The sequence below is a fragment of the Falco peregrinus genome, chromosome 3 (assembly GCF_023634155.1).
Source record: "Falco peregrinus isolate bFalPer1 chromosome 3, bFalPer1.pri, whole genome shotgun sequence".
In the NCBI taxonomy this organism is placed as follows: domain Eukaryota; kingdom Metazoa; phylum Chordata; class Aves; order Falconiformes; family Falconidae; genus Falco; species Falco peregrinus.
Window position 1 is genome coordinate 92037194 of NC_073723.1, and position 18312 is coordinate 92055505.

At 37.6% G+C, this 18312-nt stretch overlaps 1 protein-coding gene across 2 annotated transcripts in view; it reads left to right on the forward strand.

Annotated features, from left to right (window-relative positions):
- The window catches only part of GMDS (GDP-mannose 4,6-dehydratase), a 426996-nt gene that overhangs the window by 92781 nt on the left and 315903 nt on the right, over positions 1 to 18312 (forward strand). The gene's annotated exons all lie outside the window — the stretch shown is intronic.

The following is an 18312-nucleotide window of genomic DNA, read 5'->3' on the forward strand; positions in this document are numbered from 1 at the left end:
CAGTATTTCTAGGTGTTGTGCATTTTTTTTGTCTTGTCACATTTAGATGTATCAGAGTATCCTTACTGAATGTTGCAGATTCCAGTAAGTAATTGCATTCAGTAGGGTCACTATATTTGTTGCTGTGTTATTTTTATTAAATAGCTTACAGTGGTGAGAAATACATGTTAGAAAGTTGGACTGTAAAAGCTGGATGCTAATTAAGATTTAAAAGAATGCCGTACAAGTCAGTTGAAGACCAAAACTTTGGGTAGTTTTTTGAGAATCACATACTGTTAACCTTGTTTAAACTCTGTAAGTAGTTTATTACTTGTAATTCATTGCCTTACATTTGTGGTTAAGGTACTGAACTACAATTCCTCTATAAATATTAGTGTAGGGTATTCTTTATTTATACTAAATAAATCAAAGCAAGTGACTTGAAATTTCTCTCCAATGCTTCAACTTAAAATAAATAATTGGAAATCTGATGATTAGCATCAAGTAATATTGAAGTCAAAATTTCACAATAATGACATGCAACTGATCAATAGAAGTAATTTATGATAGTGTCAGTGTAGATTTAGTAATCTAAGAACAGTAATATTGTTCCAATTTAATGGTTGAAAAGTCCATGTAACACTATATAGCATGAAAACCTGTCCTTATTCACAGGGCAATTTTTCCATTGATTCTGTGGTTTCCTTAATAAAGCTAAAATATTTTTAATCCAAGAACGGTTTGCTTTAAAACAAAATGAGTAGGGGGGAGGGGAAGTAAAAGAAAGTTTAATATAGTGAGGCCCATGGATAAAACAGAATTGTCTGCAATGTATTATCCTCTCTGTCAGCAAGTATAGATTAAAGCTGACTTTGCTTCTGTAAGTAAATGTTACCGTTTTTATAGGAGGGGTATCTTTCTTAATGACGTGTTACATATGCATATTTACTGTTAGATGTTAACATGTTCACAAACTGCGCTGTTAACAAAGTAAAACGTGGATTTCTAATGCCATGGAGTGTAAATAATTTGAAGATTTAAAGGTCACAAGAACAATATATTGAAAACATAATTACGTTTCAAGGCAAGGAAACAATTGAACCTTAATTAAATGTAGCTTAGAGTTTAATTTATAGTTGGATTTTTTTTAAGGAGGCAGGCACTTTTGGTTTTATGTGGGGTGTGGAAGGATGAACATTTTGTCTTTAATATTTGCAGAGGAACTTTTTCCGTAATGTAATTAAATGTTGTTATGAATAAAAACTTCACGTACAATTTTTAAACTTTTTGAAGTGGCTTTCATGCACTATGCTTACGAGTTTGAAAAGAACATACCAGGGTACACATGGGTGTGTGGAAACCTGGCTGTCCCTGGACCTTTGCTTAGGTGCCATTCAGGTTGTTTATGGGTTGTTCTCTACTTGCTGTATAGACCTCCAACACAAAGGCTGATACTTCATACATCCTCTAAACACTAAGCTGGCTCAGCTGTGGCTGTAACATCTCTTCTGGATGGCAGTATCATGCTGTAATGTTGGAACGTAATTTAAATGAAGCAGTTCAGTGTAAATACATCTTTGATTCACTTCCATTAATTCACTGTTAGACACCTTACTTCAGACGAAGCTTTCGAACGTGCTTTTTCTTGGCTTTAATTGGACTGGTATTCGCACAGTGTTAGTGGGGGGTTGCTGTAGATCCTTGATCTTTGTGAATTGCTAACTTTTTGCTTTCTTTAGAGTTCAGCCTACATAAATCTAATCAGGTAGTGCAGATTGCTTTACGTAAAATCAGAAATTATATACTTGCCTAATTAAATCTGCTCAATTAAGACATAATTTTTGACAGTATTTTATAAAATTGTAGTTAAAAATGTTTGCTATAAATGCAGGTGGATGCATTTTAAAAACTTAAGTACAGATGTGATCATTTGTAAGCATAACCTGTAAATAAGGTGTTGGGTTTTTTCCCCCAGCAGTCTGTAGTGGCCAGTCCACACTGTTTTCTTTACTAAAATTGTTATTAGTACATGTATTAGTGTATTTGCCCATTCTGTCACATAACATTTAGAACTAGTTTTAAAACCTTTGCTTTAGAAATTGTGATTGATGAGGGGGCAATAGGGAAATAGTTATTTTTGTCAATGACTGATTTAAAGGATCTTCATAAAATGGTAGTTCTCCTGCAGGGTTCTAAATACTGTAATACTGTATTTCTCTTAATGTGGAAACATATTGTAATTGTTTTTTAAATGTTGTGTTTAAAGTGAAAAATTGTTTGCCCGACAGGCAATAAAATCTGGAGGCTATACTGTCTGTATTTATTTTTTTTTGACTATTAATCACGCGTATCTTGTCTCCTAACTTGTATGTTTTTTCTTTTCCCTGGTTTGTTTCTTAATGTGAGAAACTTATACAAAAGACAACTTATACAAAAGATGTGTGAAATTCTTAAGAGATAGGATAGCAGAAAAGAGTGCTCCATTAACTGTTTATGAAAGATATTATTAGATACCACATTTTATGCCTGTTGAACTGCATTGTTATAACACTTACTTGCATTGTGTGGCATAGATCAATTACTTGGAATGCTATCAAAGCCATTTTCCTTATATTAATAATGCTAAAGATTTAAAGTATTTATCACATCATGTGCTAAATGTAATGATAATAGTACAAGTGGAATAGATTGGGTGTTTCATTACTTACTAAAATTTTTCAAGTTAAAGTACAAAAGCCAAACTGAATAAATTAGTCTTTCATCTTTTTTTCCTTTTTCTGTCACTTTTAAAGTTATGTTTTTTCTTTTTTTTTTTTTTTTTTAATGGGTGGTCAGCATGGGGAGACTGTGAAAATATTACACTTTGGAACTGATTTAAAAGGCTTTGACTAGAACCATCTGTTCCCACCTCCTAATCTTCAAGTTGCTCTTGGAAAATAGGCCAAACCTTATCCCAAGGGGGCTAGTGGATGCAACTATCTACAACAATAATAAGATGTAAAAATACAACATCTAGAGATACTGAAAGCTTGGTGATCTGTAGCAGCCTACTCTTGCTTCTAGGTAGTTTTACAGGTCTGACTTCCTCAGAGGGAAGGGGAATATAGGGTACACATGGGAGGGTAGCCACCTATTTCTCTGTGTGTTAAACTGTATGACACTAGTAGTATGAAACTTGGAAAAGATCATCTGCCACATGCATGTGTTTCCACTTTGACAGAGAAACTGATATTCCACACACTCCCTCCTCTCAGACCAGGTTAGGAAAACATTCCATTATGTTGCATTTAGGACTAAAAGTGAGTGTCTGAACGTCACCTTTTTAAAAATAATAAATAAATAAGTGCCCTGCAAGCATCAAAACAAGGCTCAGTTTAGGGATGATGCTTTTGTAGTGGTGGTTTCATGCACAAACCCCCTGTCTTGCTGTACCTTTTCCTTGATATGGCTGATCACTAAATTATTCTATTGCCAACAAAGTGATTTCAAAGGTAGATGGAGCCTCCTCTAGGCTAATTGCTTGTGTCAGTCTTTTTGAATACAAAGCTCTGGTTTAACTGATCTATATATGCAAAGTCGTCCGCAGCTTAGATTTCTGGTTTTGCCTTTTGGCATCCATCTGAATTAGTTGTAGGAGCCAGTGAGATAATACAGGTAGAAATACTAGCCCTTATGCAAAAACAAACAAACAAACAAAAAAACCCCAACAAACAAACCAAAACACTAACAAAAAAACCCCAACAAAACCCAAACCCTATGAAACAAAACAGGCAAATGTAAACAGCGCCATCCTGCAGTTTTATCTGTCTAGCCAAAATCAGCTTCCAGATAAAAACTGTTGGCAGAAGTAATATAGTTAAAAGGTGATGGAGGATGAAAAATACTTTTTCAGGGTATTTGTCCTCTGTGAGACTGTTTAGGGAAAAAAAAGTGTCTGTTGCATCAGAAAATTGTGCAGGATTTTGCCAGCACATACTCTTGTTACAGTGATTTGTGACTGCAGCTCGTTATAGCTACACAATCATATAGTATGCAAAAGCTGGAGCTGGCATAGTTTTTGCCAATAAAGACAGTTATGCAAAGAGCGTCCTCACCCTGAGCTAGATACTCCTTTTCACACCAAGTCAACTCTGAGAATATTTTTCTTGTTTACTAACAGCATATCTGGGCTTCCTTCCAGGAGCTGGAGACCCGAACCTTATCTTTCACAGGGTGAATTCCACCACAGCTGTATGCCAGTAGACCCTTGGTGCAGAGGTACAGGACTTAGAAAGAGACAGATGTTTGTTCCTGGAAGAGAAATATTCTCCAGGCAACTTTTAGAACCAAATTATTGAATTAAATTCAGTTCTGGAATAAATTTGCACATCTCTGTCAAGCCTAAATAAAAGGTAGCTGTAGGCTACTGTAGTCCCCTGGTCAGGAAAGTCCCTTTATATGTAGGTGTGTGCATGGAAAGAAAACTGGGAAGAGGCTGTTGGTTGTGTGTTAAATAAAATCTTAGAGTGTTTTTTGTTGGAAGGGACCTTTTAAAGGTCACCTAGTCCAATACCCCTGCAATGAGCAGGGACAGCTTCAAATTATTCCACATTTGTTGAAATACTATAGGTGCCGCAGAGGAATTTTTTTTTTCTTTTTTTTTTAGTATGCATGTTTAGTGTTATGGAAGGCAAGGAAATTATTTTTCTGTATGTTTCTCAGATGTTGCTCAGAAGAGGAGGATCCCAAGCATGCAGAAACTTGCATGCTATGCATCTGGCATTGGTACCTGAGTAAACTGCTGCTTCAGTCCTTTCTACAGCTTGTAACACAGCTTGTTTGCTGTAATACTGCTACTCTGATTTTGGCTTTATATTTAAAATAAACCAAAACAGACATAACAACCTCCTGTGGAGTGGTACAGGAATAGTATTTTTCTCTTGGTGTTGTTTTGTTTTTTTATAAGAAGCTACAGGTAAAATTTTATAGTCACAATTTTGGGATTTTTGTCTTTAACTTGATTTTAAAGTTTGTGAGTGGGAAGGTCTACAGCATAATTCCTGGTTAAAGACCATTAGATTTAGGGTAGCTTTACCTCATAGCAAATTCTCTACCTATTAAAAAAGTGTAAAACCTTTAAATTTAAAAAAAAACAACGAAATGGTTATGGTATATGTCAAAGTTGAAAACAAAGTCAAGTGTAAATTGTTTACTTGACCTCAGGCTGTTTCACCACCTAAAACCACCATCTTGCTTCATGGGTGATGACTTAAGATCCTCACTGAGCAGCTGACAGTGGATACAAACTGCCTTTCTACCTTTTTTGCCCCCAAAGCAGGAGTGCCTTCACGCATAACAATTTTAAAAACCAGATCCTACTCTCTTCTAATCTATATATCTATTTTCAAATCCTTCTTCTAAGGACCCACACTTTTGAGGCATGTTCCAGCACATCTGTAGCGAAGATGCTGCTGTTCCCTGAGCTAGCTCGTTTAAAACAAACTTCTGCAGGGGAGGGTATCCTTCTGCCTTATAAGAAATGGCTTTATTTCATAGTGAAAAGTAGCAGGGTTTAACTGTGCTAGGAAGTAGGAAGGTGAGTTGTTTGTCCTTTTGGACTGTGCTGCTAATACAGAGATGAAGTTCCATGTAGCAAGGACCGTAGCTCCACTGTTTTACTGCCTTTCTTGTAAGATCTGTCATTGTGGCATCCTACGTGTGTTTTGTTAAGGACTTTTCATCTTATACGTAAAGTGAAGAAAGCAACAACTTCCTTTTATGGTTTCCTACTTCAGAGCACGAGCTGCAGTGGAGAGGTTCAAAGATGGGCTGGGCTCAGAAGTGCATATGCTTCCCCACCAGAACGTATGTGTTACAGCCATTTAGTTGCAATTATTGTGTGGGTCACTTTATAAAGTATACTTGCATATTCTAATGACTAGGTTATGTTTATACAACTGCTCTGGAAAAATAAATGCTTTAGAATTTTTCAAGTGTTGTGTTCTGTGGGAATAATTCAGACTTTGCAATGTGATAACTGTTTTTACTGTGTCAGGCACTATTATTAGCACGCTCCAGGCATGATGTGGCTGTACCCCAAGCTCATGGGGATTGCTGTTTTTTTGGGGGTTTGTTTTTTTTTGAAAAAAAAATAATAGTTTTTTTATTGCTTTAACTTCTGGGTTGACACACCCGTCCCCCTCTGGACAACAGTGTACATCATTTGTGTTACAGGTGCATATAGCACTTGATGTATGTAGCTAGATCACTGCTCTGCTTGGTGTGTTTCTGATCGTAGCCAGAGCCCAGTCCTTCGACAGGAGGAGGGCAGGATGGTTTCTTTGTCCTCCTCTTGCTGCATTGTCAGTAGGAGATCTGGTATATGTGTCTTAAACATAAAACAAAGCGCTAGTTGTTTCATTAAGCAGTGGCATTGTTTTGTTTAGTGTACCCATAATAATAGCTAATTCAAGCAGTCAAGATCATAGTGACTCTTCTCAAAGATATAGAGATAAATATAATGCTTTTGGCTGTAAGCAACTCTTAATGCAGAGTTGGTATGAGCTTGTTTAAGGCCTCTTTGGACTGAGGGCTGTTATTTCCATTGCGTCTTTGAGTAATATGCTAACTAATAAGCTGTTTACAAAGAGTTACTTGTTCATGTTCTAGTTATTGGCTATATGCGAATCATACCTATCAAAACTACAAATTACTGCCGTTAAAGCTTTGTTGGCCATCGCTTTTGTGAAACATTGATATTGCAGATTTCAGGAGCTAATATGTTGTACACTAGTTGGTCTAGTGAACTGTGTTAGGATGTGGAAAGCCTCTGTAAGTCAGTGTATTACAACTAAATTCAGTGATTTTAAAATACATTTATATTTCATATTTGCTGTCTTGTAAGTGAGAATAGAGAAATTTTAAAACATAATTATTATTTTGATATAACTTTTTTTTTAAAATGGAAAAAAATACTTCCTAACTTGTGCTTCATGATATTTAATTAGAGAAACTGTCCCTTTTCAGAAAGGGAAGGTTGTACCAGTGTACATAATAATTATACGTTGCCGTAATATGGTCGAGGCTGCAGTCTTGTTCTTGAAAGGTGAAATCAAAAAGTACCTTCTGAACTACATGAGACTGCCCCTTCTTAGGTGAGTAAAGCATTTGATACCCATAAAAACATAAGTGCAAAGTTTCTATTATGGAAACAAAGCAATTCCAATACATGTTAAAGTATTTAAAATTATTAGACATGGAAATTAGGTGTAAAAAATATGGTATTTTGGACCTTCTGTGACCCCGTAGACTTCCTACAGTTAAATAGCAAGTAGATAATAATAGGTGCCCTAGGTAATTTCATCAGTATGCGTTAAAAGTAGATAGCGACTACTAAACATTTTCTTGGTCTTCTGTACAATAAAACAGGAAACAATTTGGTTGGCGACATAGAGGTGGAATGCAGTAGGAAAATGAAATAAGATAAAACTCCCTGTGGAGAAGCAGTCTGCATGTTACACCCTGAAGGGATGAATGCTGATACTGTGCACGAAAGGCTTCTTTAGAAAGTCTTGGAATTTCTAAATATTTATTATGGCAGTATATAATGGCTGTATTACATAATGTGTTGCTGTTTCCTGCTTTCTATATCCTGAAAATACTTGATAATTCAACCTTAAGCTTAAATACTTCTTGCAGTTTCATTAGAGTTCTGCAGATAGGATCTGTGGAGCAGTCAACACTATTGAAAAAATATTTAGAAGCAAAAAGTAGATCAGTAGGGAATATACTGTAATCGCTAAAATAGTAGGCTAAAAGGACCAGTCCTGGGTTTTAAGTCTTTCCTTCCCATTGACTGCTGGGAAGTGGGAGCAAGCTAAGGTTCTGATACTCGGGGTGGTGCAATGCTCACTTGTTAAAATCTTTGCAATCCGTGGTATAAAGACTTGTTTTTCTGTTATGATTTATTTAGTTGATTTATGGTGTGTACAAGTAGACTGAAAATTATTTTCATTGGTTCTTGTGTTTGCAATATGCAAGCAATTGCTATTCATCTACAAAGGCTTATTCAGACTTCTAAGAACAAAGCCTCTGTTCTTTTACTTTTGTTTCTCTTAAATTGTCTTGGATAATCTTTGAGTGTTTCTTTTCTAGTTATTTGTCAGTAACAATGGGCATGGTAAAAGTACAGAGCTGTTGACAAAATTCCAGATAAAGTGTTCCCTGGAACAACATGTAGGCAGTTCTTGGATTATGAGAACCTGATATGTTATGCCGGTCTTACCTAAATGTTAAGATGTTTACTTAAACCTTGAAATTTATTGGAGATGCCTGGATCATCAGCAAAGAAATGAAAGCCAAACATCCTTTTTCACAAATAATGGGAGATCTTGGTATCCTGAATAACTAAAAGAGGAAAATCAAACACTGATAATTATTGCTAGAGTTGGAAAAACTGATATTCACTAAAGATATGGACTTGCAGATTAAAAATTTGGATGTATTGTGTGCACACATCTACAAGCAGCTACTTCATACTCCAAAATTCAAGTTTTGGAAAAAACAGCTTTTTAAATCTCACAAGTTCTTTCTGTGCAATGTTGAGGTACAAGAAGTGATGCTGAAGTTTCTGGAGATTCTCACCATCTGATTCCAGTTGCATGAGGGAAGACGTAGCTGAGGCAGAAGCTGTGCCAGCACTTCCCCACCTCTGTGCTCCCTACCAATCTAGAAAAGAACAAACTCTACCTTTAACAATACCCAACTTAGTTTCCTAGTGCACGACTGCCACCAAAACTCTCCTTTGTCCTCCTCTTGGAAGCTCTAAAGCCGCTGGAGCAAAATTGTGTTAGGAACCTTCTCTCAGCACATCTGTGACATAGCTCTAGTCTGAGAAGGTGCTGCCTGCTGTTGCTGCTGGTGGTGTTACTGCTTTGGGATAAGAATGTAGAGACTGGTGTGACTGCAGCCTGAGGTTTGGAGTAAGTAGCTGCCTAATGTCCTGATTAGATTCAACAAATCATCACAAGAATAGATGCATGAATCCTGCAAGAGGACTGACCAAGCAGGGTAAGGGACTCTGGTTTCCATTCTCCCAACCTGCAGAAGAGCTAGCATGGCATCGATCTTCCTTAGATGAATTCACTCATTTTTATTAATTCTTTGGGAGGATCAGTAGCTAATTGGAACGTCTGAGGTTAGAAATACCTTTGCATACACCTCTGGTAGTAGGATTTGTGCCCTTGTTTTGGCTAGTAATAAGAGTCTTATTCCTCAAAGGATCAGTAGAACAGTTTGGCACTTGGTAGCTCATTGCCTGGATCTTTAAGGAAGAAAACTCAAACTCTCTTTAAATCTAAAGACTGATTTTAATTGAGCAATAGGGAGCTGAATTGCAAGAACGAAGAGTGACAGTACTGTTTAGAGGGTACTTTTCTATTTGTGGGTTTGGGGGAGGAGGGGGAAGTGTGTTGTGTTGTTTGGGTTTTTTTAAGTGTCAAAACAAAGTTTAAAAACTACTGCAAAAAGTCACAACTCCTGGTTTACTCAATTTACCCTTGTTCTATCTATTCTCAGGAAAGTGGACTGCATCTTCACTGTCCATTCAAGTGACAATTCTGTCTTTTTGTAGACTTCTAGAGAAAAGAATTGTTGTTGTCTGTCTCCATGAATGAGAAGTTTATTGTAGATTTTCCCTGGCTGTGACACCAAGGTCTATGAACATAGCAAGCAAAGTGTTCTTTTAGTAAGTCAGCTGGGATGGATGTAATAAATGGATGCACGAACATTTTTCTGTTTTATACCTGTGTGGGCAAACCAGAGGATGTTTCAAAAGTAATGCCCTGAATCTCTTGGGTATTTTGTGAGGAGCTGACAGCTGTGGCTTGCTGGATGTTGATTCATGGTTCTCTGACTGAAAGGTAGCGTGCTTGGTTCCACTGCTGTAATGCTACCTAAGGAGAGGGGGCTTGTTATGTCTGGGCACTGTCAGTCTCATGAGTTTTTTTTGTGACGGCCAATAAAGAGCAACACAACTTTTCACGTATACCTAGCTTGTTACTTAATTGCATGTTCCATTGGACCTGAATAGACTTTGACAATATCCAAACATTAGTCTGGTGTACAAGAAGCAATCACGTGTTACTATTACTAAGGTGATTTGGAAAAGCTGGTCTTGTGTATCTGATACAAAACCCCATCCTTTCTTAAAACTGAAGTGACTAAGATCCTGACATCAATCTAGCAGGTGAAATTTGTAATGGTATTCGTTTTTTCTTGGTTGGTACCCTTTGACATCATGCTGGGACAATTGTTCCCATTGTGTCCGTACCAATGGGCCAGTTTATCTTTTGCCTTTTTCATGAGGACTGTATGTATTTCTGCTGAGTTTTTAATTAAAACTATTTAAACGAGATCTCGTCCTGTAGACCATTAGCTTTGAGCTTGTGGATCATCAGAGACCTATAAATCAGGGTGTGGAAAGCAGTGTGCTAAGGAATTAATTCAATATAGCTGAGCAGCTATATTTAATAAGCAACAGCAACTGCTTTGTCTCTCGCCTTCATTTCTTGAAGATGTAATTAAGAGCTTTTTCCACCCCACTACTGCTCTCTCTCTTAACTGTAACACACAGATGTTATACAGTTATCCTAGAGCAGTAAAGCATTAAAACTTATGTTTTTCATGAGCAAAAGTGAAAGCTTCATTAAAAAATTCACAAATATTTTCCTTTGTCTTTAATCAAATATAATGACCTGTTATAATCCCATAAGTTGTAAATTAGAGTACCAATTAATTATGACGATATTAAGACTGCAGTTCCTCCCCTGAGCTTTCTCTATTGGCAGAAGCCATTAGTACAGTTCACTCAGCTGCAAAAATCAAAACAAAACACTGCTTACTGTTCAAGGAGCAGCTGGTATGAAGAAAATACTTCTGTGGGAGTAGATGAGCACATACACCTTCCTTTGATGAGAAAAATGCATTTTTAGGTCTTCTGATATTATTCAGTTTATGTCAGGTTACATATTTTTTTTTCTCCACAAGCAAGCAGTAAGCTTGCAATACTACTAATGATCTGCTCCGCAATTTGCTTAAATGTTTGGCACTTTAAGTAAAACCACAACATATGCATGGGAAAAGTAAAAACCAACCAGCCAACCAAAAAACCCCTCAAACAAACACTCCCCTCCCTCTCCTGCCAAATTATATATATGGGAAGAGGGAGTAAAGAGAACCTCTGTGTATGTAAAGGGAGATGTGGGAAATTTAAAACAATTTTATGCTTGTGATTTAAAAACAAAACATCACCTTGAAATGTACTGGCGAGTTCATTCACGAAAAAATACAGCCAAGAGAACTAGGAGAGTGTCTGGCAGGTATTTTGGGTCATGGCAGATGAACAAGGACATACAAGCTTCTTAACAGGACAAAATGATACTGAGGCATCAGCCAAAACTGTTGTGTTTAGACAAGTATGATTTTACTATTAATACACCAGATGGAATGCTGCGTTGAAACTGCTTTTAATGTGCAAAGTGAAAGTTATAGATGTTCAAAGATGTTGTAGAGAGGTTCCATTTTAACATCTGCAAACGAGTAGATTTGCCATATGACAAAGCGTGTCTCTTGATGCTGCTTGGAAGCAACTGTCATTCTGAGTCAGTCATACAAGCACAATTAATGCTCATTTGATTAGGTGAATAGAAACCCGATGTTATCTGCTCACTGTATGGACGAGTGAGTTCTGTATTCCTTTTTCTTTCTTTGCTTTTTCCTTAAACAGTAACTTATGCTAGCAATAGTTTTCTTCCTCTTCCATTCCTTTTGTTTTCAGAGAGTGAAGGTGTGGGAAAGGGCATGATGAGGACAAACCCAATGTTTTTATAGGTTTTACATGTTCCTAGCCCGTCACTGAAGTTCACGCCTCACTGAGATAAAATGGGAATGTTGGAGCACGTATTTGGCTGCTAGTAAAATGTGTGGGACAAGATGGATTTCACACTGTGGTATCCATAGGCTGTTGCCTCAAGGATGGGTAAAAGGCAGCAGTGCCACATCTGCAGAACAGATGCAGCCAGGAACAAACTCATGCCTCTCTTGGGGTGGTTTGGATAGCACTACAGCGAGGATTCAGGAGTGTGTTTGCAGGAGGCATTCAGTCTGCCGAGGCAAAGAAAGCTTTCTGCTAGAGAATATTGGTCATAATTTCAAAATATTTCCATGTTTTAGAGGTATTTTTCATATATACGTGCACATGCATGCTCTCTGCTCATGTAGCCACCTTGTTTCTGCCACATTTGGGTGGAACTGCTTGTAGAGCCCTCCCCTCATACCATATTTTCTTGCAGCTATGTTTAAAACAGAAAATGTCACCACCAGTGTTCTGCTAAGCCAGCACTTGTGAGGGAAGTGCCCCTCTTCTGCTTTGTAAGCACTCCTGCCAGGGCTGCTGGAATTTAGCCTGTCACATGTACCTTGAAGTATTTTTTCTACTATTACCAATCCAGCTACTTAAAATCTTGTAGTTTTAGCCATAGCTGTATTTTGTCTTTTGGTGTTTAAGACCTTAGTGTATTGTGTTCTTTTTTAGAAAGCTGCTCTGCAGTCTTGAAGGGACATGGTATTTTTCTGACTTTTCAAACTGAAGGAATCCCATCTTTTTTATCATGGGACTCCAGGAACAGGGTGTTTAAAATGCAACAATCTGTCTCCCAATTCTCTTGCATTTACACATTTATTTACTCAAGACAGTTTGGTGATGGTGTCTTGCGCTAAAATTGGGTAATGATTAATTGTCTTCTCGATCTGATTGAGATGTTTCACTAATGCTTTTCTGCAGACTATCATACCTTCATTTTTGTCAGATTGAGATGATATTCTACTCACTCTAATGTCAGGAGGAATTAATGTTTTATAAAGATCTGCTAAATGCTTAACAGATGCTCTATGCACAGTCTCATGCAGTTCTCTACTACTAGAACACCTTTTTTTTTCATGTATTGTAGCTTCTTTAAAAAGGACTATTCCTGTTCACAGGTAGTTAATTAATATGTTTTATTTGTTGCCAAAAATTCTAGGAATTAAATTCAAATCTGTTGAAGTATGCTTTTCTTCACTCTTCTGTGCCAAAACACCTGTTGACTTTCCCCTGATTCTCAAAACCAGCTGAGATCAGCCATGAAAATGTGTGTCCTAGATGGAAATATTTTGAGAGCTTCTATTGAGATGAAAAAATATACTGTGGTCACAGCACCGGTCCCAATTAAACTTTATCAACCAACTTGTAATACAAGTAAAATAATTTTTTAAAGAAATGTATGTTCATTTGACTGTTTCAGCATATCGTACTTTTCAGCTGACTTCCATTAGCTTGCTGGAGTTATTTGTGTTTTCTGGTTATAAATTTATCCCACAAGCATACTGTAAGATAGCGTATGGTCTCAGAATCCTGACAAAGGAAGTATTAACCTCTGTAGACCAAGAAACAATGAAGACAGGCATATACTTGTTTTGATAGTTGCAGCTGGTAAGTCACGAAATTCTTTAATGAGAGTAGATTTCTTGACATCTTCAAGGGACTGAAAAATATGTTTCCTTTTTACATATTCACTTTCAAGGAGGAAAGTGATAGAATTGAGTAGAAAATTTACATTAAAACTTGTGACATAGACTGGTTGGCTGCTTCCGTTATCTGATCACTTATGTAAGTAAGCCTTTAACAATTGTTATCATATGGACAGTCTCATGCAGTTGAGCATCATGACTCTGGTTTAAAAGAAGTCAGACTTTGAAAGTCACAATAGTAGAAAATCGAGGGGGTGGAAATCATAACTATAACTGAGTAAAACCTGGAAGACTTTCAGTAGTTATATTTTTCTAATGAGTTTTGAGGATCTTTCTGCCATGACCTGGAATTGTAAGAAAATGAGTAATTTCTAGGGGATCTGATAGTGTATAACTTTTTCTGGAAATAAGCAGAATGGTGTTCTGAAACTGGGTAAAAGCAGTCGCATCTGAACCTGTTGGAATAAACATATTCTTTAATGGGTTTTGGGTCCTGTTCTCCTTTGATTCTTTCATTGAGGACTTCCAGGTATATTGTTCTACCAGAGACGGTGCAAAACTACTGTGTGGTGCAGGCAGAAATTAATTTTGTCACCGCAGATGGGAGTGGGAGGTGGCGGCATCTCCTGCTGGAGCCAGGAAAGGCTGCTGCCTCGGCCAGACCTCTCCCTTCGGGTCCGTAGCAGCCCACTTGGCTCTCCAGCTGCCTAAAATAACGCAGCATATGGGTATGAATACCCTCACTTGGGGTTTTTTTTGCTGCTCCCCAGAAATCTGAAACTCTAGACCACTGCTGCCTGAGCCTAAAGCCAGCCCTGGTTCTGGCCCATTGGGATACCACAGAGACCGAATGCAGCTGGAGATGTTTGGAGAGAGGCCTCCCAAGGAATCCAGGGGTGCCGCAGAGGTGTTCTTGTGAATCCTGCACGCGCGTGCCATGTGCGTAAATCAACAGCGGTGGCTGCAGGTGGGAGCTGTATTCATCTTCTCTGTGCACTGACAGCCTAATATAAACATTGCCATGGAAAACCACAACTGTAAGCTAATATTGCAAGATCAGGGAGCCTCTGATAGTAAAAGTACATAAAGAGAACCAATGAAATCTTGGGAAGGCTCGTATAAAATATGAAAAAGACAACCAATAAACTGTTCAGTTTTTCACTTTGCTGAGTTAGTCGGGTGTTCGCTTGCCAGCTTCGCTCCTTGTCTTTTAGAAGGTCTTTGTGAGATGGGGAAATAGATTCAAATTGGTGTTGAGAGAGGAGCAAAGTGAAAATTTTGTTCTCTTCAGCAACTTTTTTTTTTTTTCTTCCAGATATTTCAATCTGTTTTCATTTGCAAAATCCTGATGGAATGATCTTGAAAGAATTATGCCTGTTGTTCTTGGCATTTCGTGATCTTACTCCATGCAGTGTGAAGGACCTGCTGCTTGTCCCAAAAATCATGAAATTGAATGGAGATTGATCTTGGATGTGCTCCAGTGTCATTTTTTAAACCTTACATTTTATGAGCTCTCCCCTTTTTCCTCCATTTTTCCTCCCCTCCCTCCCAACATCCTCCTTTGCAATGACCTTTGTAGGTCCAGGGTTTTCACTTTCTCGCTTTCTTTTACATGCAGTGAATATATGGCTCCACATAGACATAGAAAGACTAACGTGTTTCAAAATAGAAGTTTTGAAGTATTTTTGCACTGTCTTACTAACTAGTCTGCCTGACTCAGCCAGGGTGTCAGCACGTTATTCTTTTTGTTGTTGTTTGTGAAGTGTGATGTCTTGCAATGAGCACAACACTGATTTACAATCCTTCTAATTAATGTGAGCATCTGCTTACGTAAGAGACAGTATGCAAATAAGCATGTAACAGTTCATTAAAAAAATTTATCTTTTTAATGCAATGTAATTGTGTCTTACCATAGGATTTTCTTCTGAATTGAAGTCTGAATTCTAGAACGGCTGCTTTCCTTCTGATTGAGAGTCCCATGAGATGAGATTGATTCCACAAAAGCTACCTTGCCCTAGACATGATTTGTTTGGGGTTTTTTTGTATCAGTCCATCAAGATCTTCTAAATCTTTGCTATTTTCTTCTTGAATGGAGTAAATGCTTTGACTTCCCTTATGAGATAGTTGGTGATTTCATTCATTCCTAATACCTTTTGTCTAGTTCAGTGATATGAATTGCCTACTGATCTTAAATAACAAAATAATAATGATAAAATAAAACAACCACAAATTTAGTTCCTATGCAGCAATTATATGATCAAAGAGTTTTGGCTTTGCTTTTAAGTCTGACCTCTATGTTAATTCGTGTAGAGCATTGTTGGGGTTTTTTTTAGCTTTTTTGAAGTAGGTCAAAGCATCTTGAATAGCCATTTGGTGGCTGCCACTGGATGTAGCTGTCCTCTTGACCTTCCTGTGCCACCTTTTCACAGGAGACAAAGTCATGAGATCAGGTGTTTGTTGCTGACCTGTTTCCAGAAGTGTTCCTTTGGTTGCCAATGTTCTGAAAATATTCTAAGCAAAACATCCAGCTGAAAAAGTTAAAGGATTTAGTTTGCTGCTGAGCACTATTATTGAACCCATGCTTTCTTGCATAGTTTTTCATAGTATATTATGAATTGTATTTTACACGCTCCAGTGTCCAGGTGTAGCTGCTTTTAAAAACTTGCCTAGGCTGTGCCCAGTTATTTTGCAAGATATGAGGATTATTTTTTTTCTTCTGTTAAATTGACTTTTCTTTGTGGATGGCTATCTTCTTCTTTACAGGATCTAGGATTCTGTCTTTGTGGTGGTTTTTTAACTTCATTTTTATTTTTAACACACCTCAAATAGACTATTTGAGGTAATATTAAATACTATCTTATGTTTGTTTAGTTCTCAGGCTTCTGTTGAATGAAGTCAGTACTCCACAGTTCGTTTGATTAGGTATTTTTGTATTTCCATAGAAAAAACTGGTGCCTTTTTTGGGGGCCGTGGGGTGGGGTGTGCATGTTCGTGAATTTTGCACTCAGCCTGGATCCTATTATGGAAAAAAACCCAACGGTCATTCAAACAGCAACAAGGAAAATTACCTAAAATTCCTCGAGTAGCTTTGAGAGAGAGAAATCAATCAAAGAATTCAAGTAGGTGACTGGAAAATTTATGGATTTGATGATGCCAGTTAGTGTGTTTACAAAGCTGCTTGATGCTTACAAGTCTGGCAGAGTAGGATTCTGGATTACATTTCCATGATAAATTTACAGAATTTGTAAACCAGATCAAGCACAATTTAAGGTAGCTGCTTCAAAGACAAGAGGTTCCTCTTGTAGCTTAAGCTGCTCTGCAGACCTGCTTACACTGCACATTTTTCCAGCCTTACGTGCAGCAGGACCTCTGTCACTGTGTGAGTGGCTTCTCTGCTGAGTCTTGCTCAGGTTCCTTGGCCAGGGAGCACTTAGTCCTTCTCCCTGCTCCTTTGACAGGGGGCTCCAGGCTCAGCTGAAGCTGAAAACTCCTTGAGGCTCATCGGCAAAGTGACGGCTGAGATAAAGGAGACAGAACAACCACAAGACTCTTGGTTATTCAAGGATAACCTAAGTGTACTAAATTTTAGGCACCTTAAAATGCTTGCTTGTAAATCTAAAAGTTTTGTATTCTCCTGTGGTTATTTTTTTTCCTTACTGTAAATTAATGCAATGAATTTGGGAGGGGGGCTACTTTTGTTTTCTTATTAGGAATGGCTGTCATCATTAAATATTGCTTGTCTCCCACGATGGGGTTTATAATTCACAGCTGTAAAGTTCTTTGACATTCAGGGACAGAATGGTAAAGTATTGCCATCTATCTTTCCATTTACGTTTTCCAAGTCTGATTTTTCTTGTTGCCTGAACCAAGTAGTCTGACAGCCTGTGCTCTGGAATAAAGTAATTATCATCATTGCTAGAGACTGTAAGAAACCAAGGGGTTTAAAACCAGTGACAAATTGCTGGCTTCCTTAGTAAGGCATCTGGTCTTGTATTGAGACAAAAGTGATCTGTTGTGTCATTGTCCAAATTCAGTGTTTATGTGTAAAATAAATGGAACAGATTCTTTAAAAATACTAAAAATCTGTTTATCCTGTGAAATTATATTAGGCAATCAAAAGGCAACACTAGATCACGTTGTCCATTCTCTTTCTGCCCTTTCCCCCTTCCCTGGTCATAGGAAAAATATAAATCAGCACAAATCCTAGAGAAATGGAAAATGAGGTACTAACATGCAAACATTTCTCTTTGGATCACATTTGTAAATTGCAGATAATTTTTTAAGTTGCAGGGTATGTTCCACCCGGTGTTATCTTCCATGCATCAGTGATGTCTAAATTTGTTCCTTACGTGTGTTTGTAACTATATTTGTAACATCTGTCCGACCGAAATGCTATTTTTGAACATACGGACAAAGGTGGTAAGCATGATTGTTATTTATCAGTTGGGTTTTTTTAACCTCTCAGAACTGTCTCTAGTCCCAAAAGGTTTCCTAACCACCACCCCCCTTTTGCTCAGAGCACATTTGACACACAAACAAAAGTGACTTTTGTCTTGTAGTGGAAACATGCCAAGCTGTTTGACATACTGACAGGTGGGATATTATTTAGTGCTGCTGAAATTTGGTTGTATGGGGTGCTTTGTTCCTCCTAGATTGTGTTTTGACTTGCATGTTTCTGACTGCCATTGTAGCATTAACCTTCTTTATTGGACTTGGAACATGCCTGCGAGAATTAGCCTTATAAATGGCATCGAGGGTGGTTTTTTTCCTACATTGTTAACATGTTTC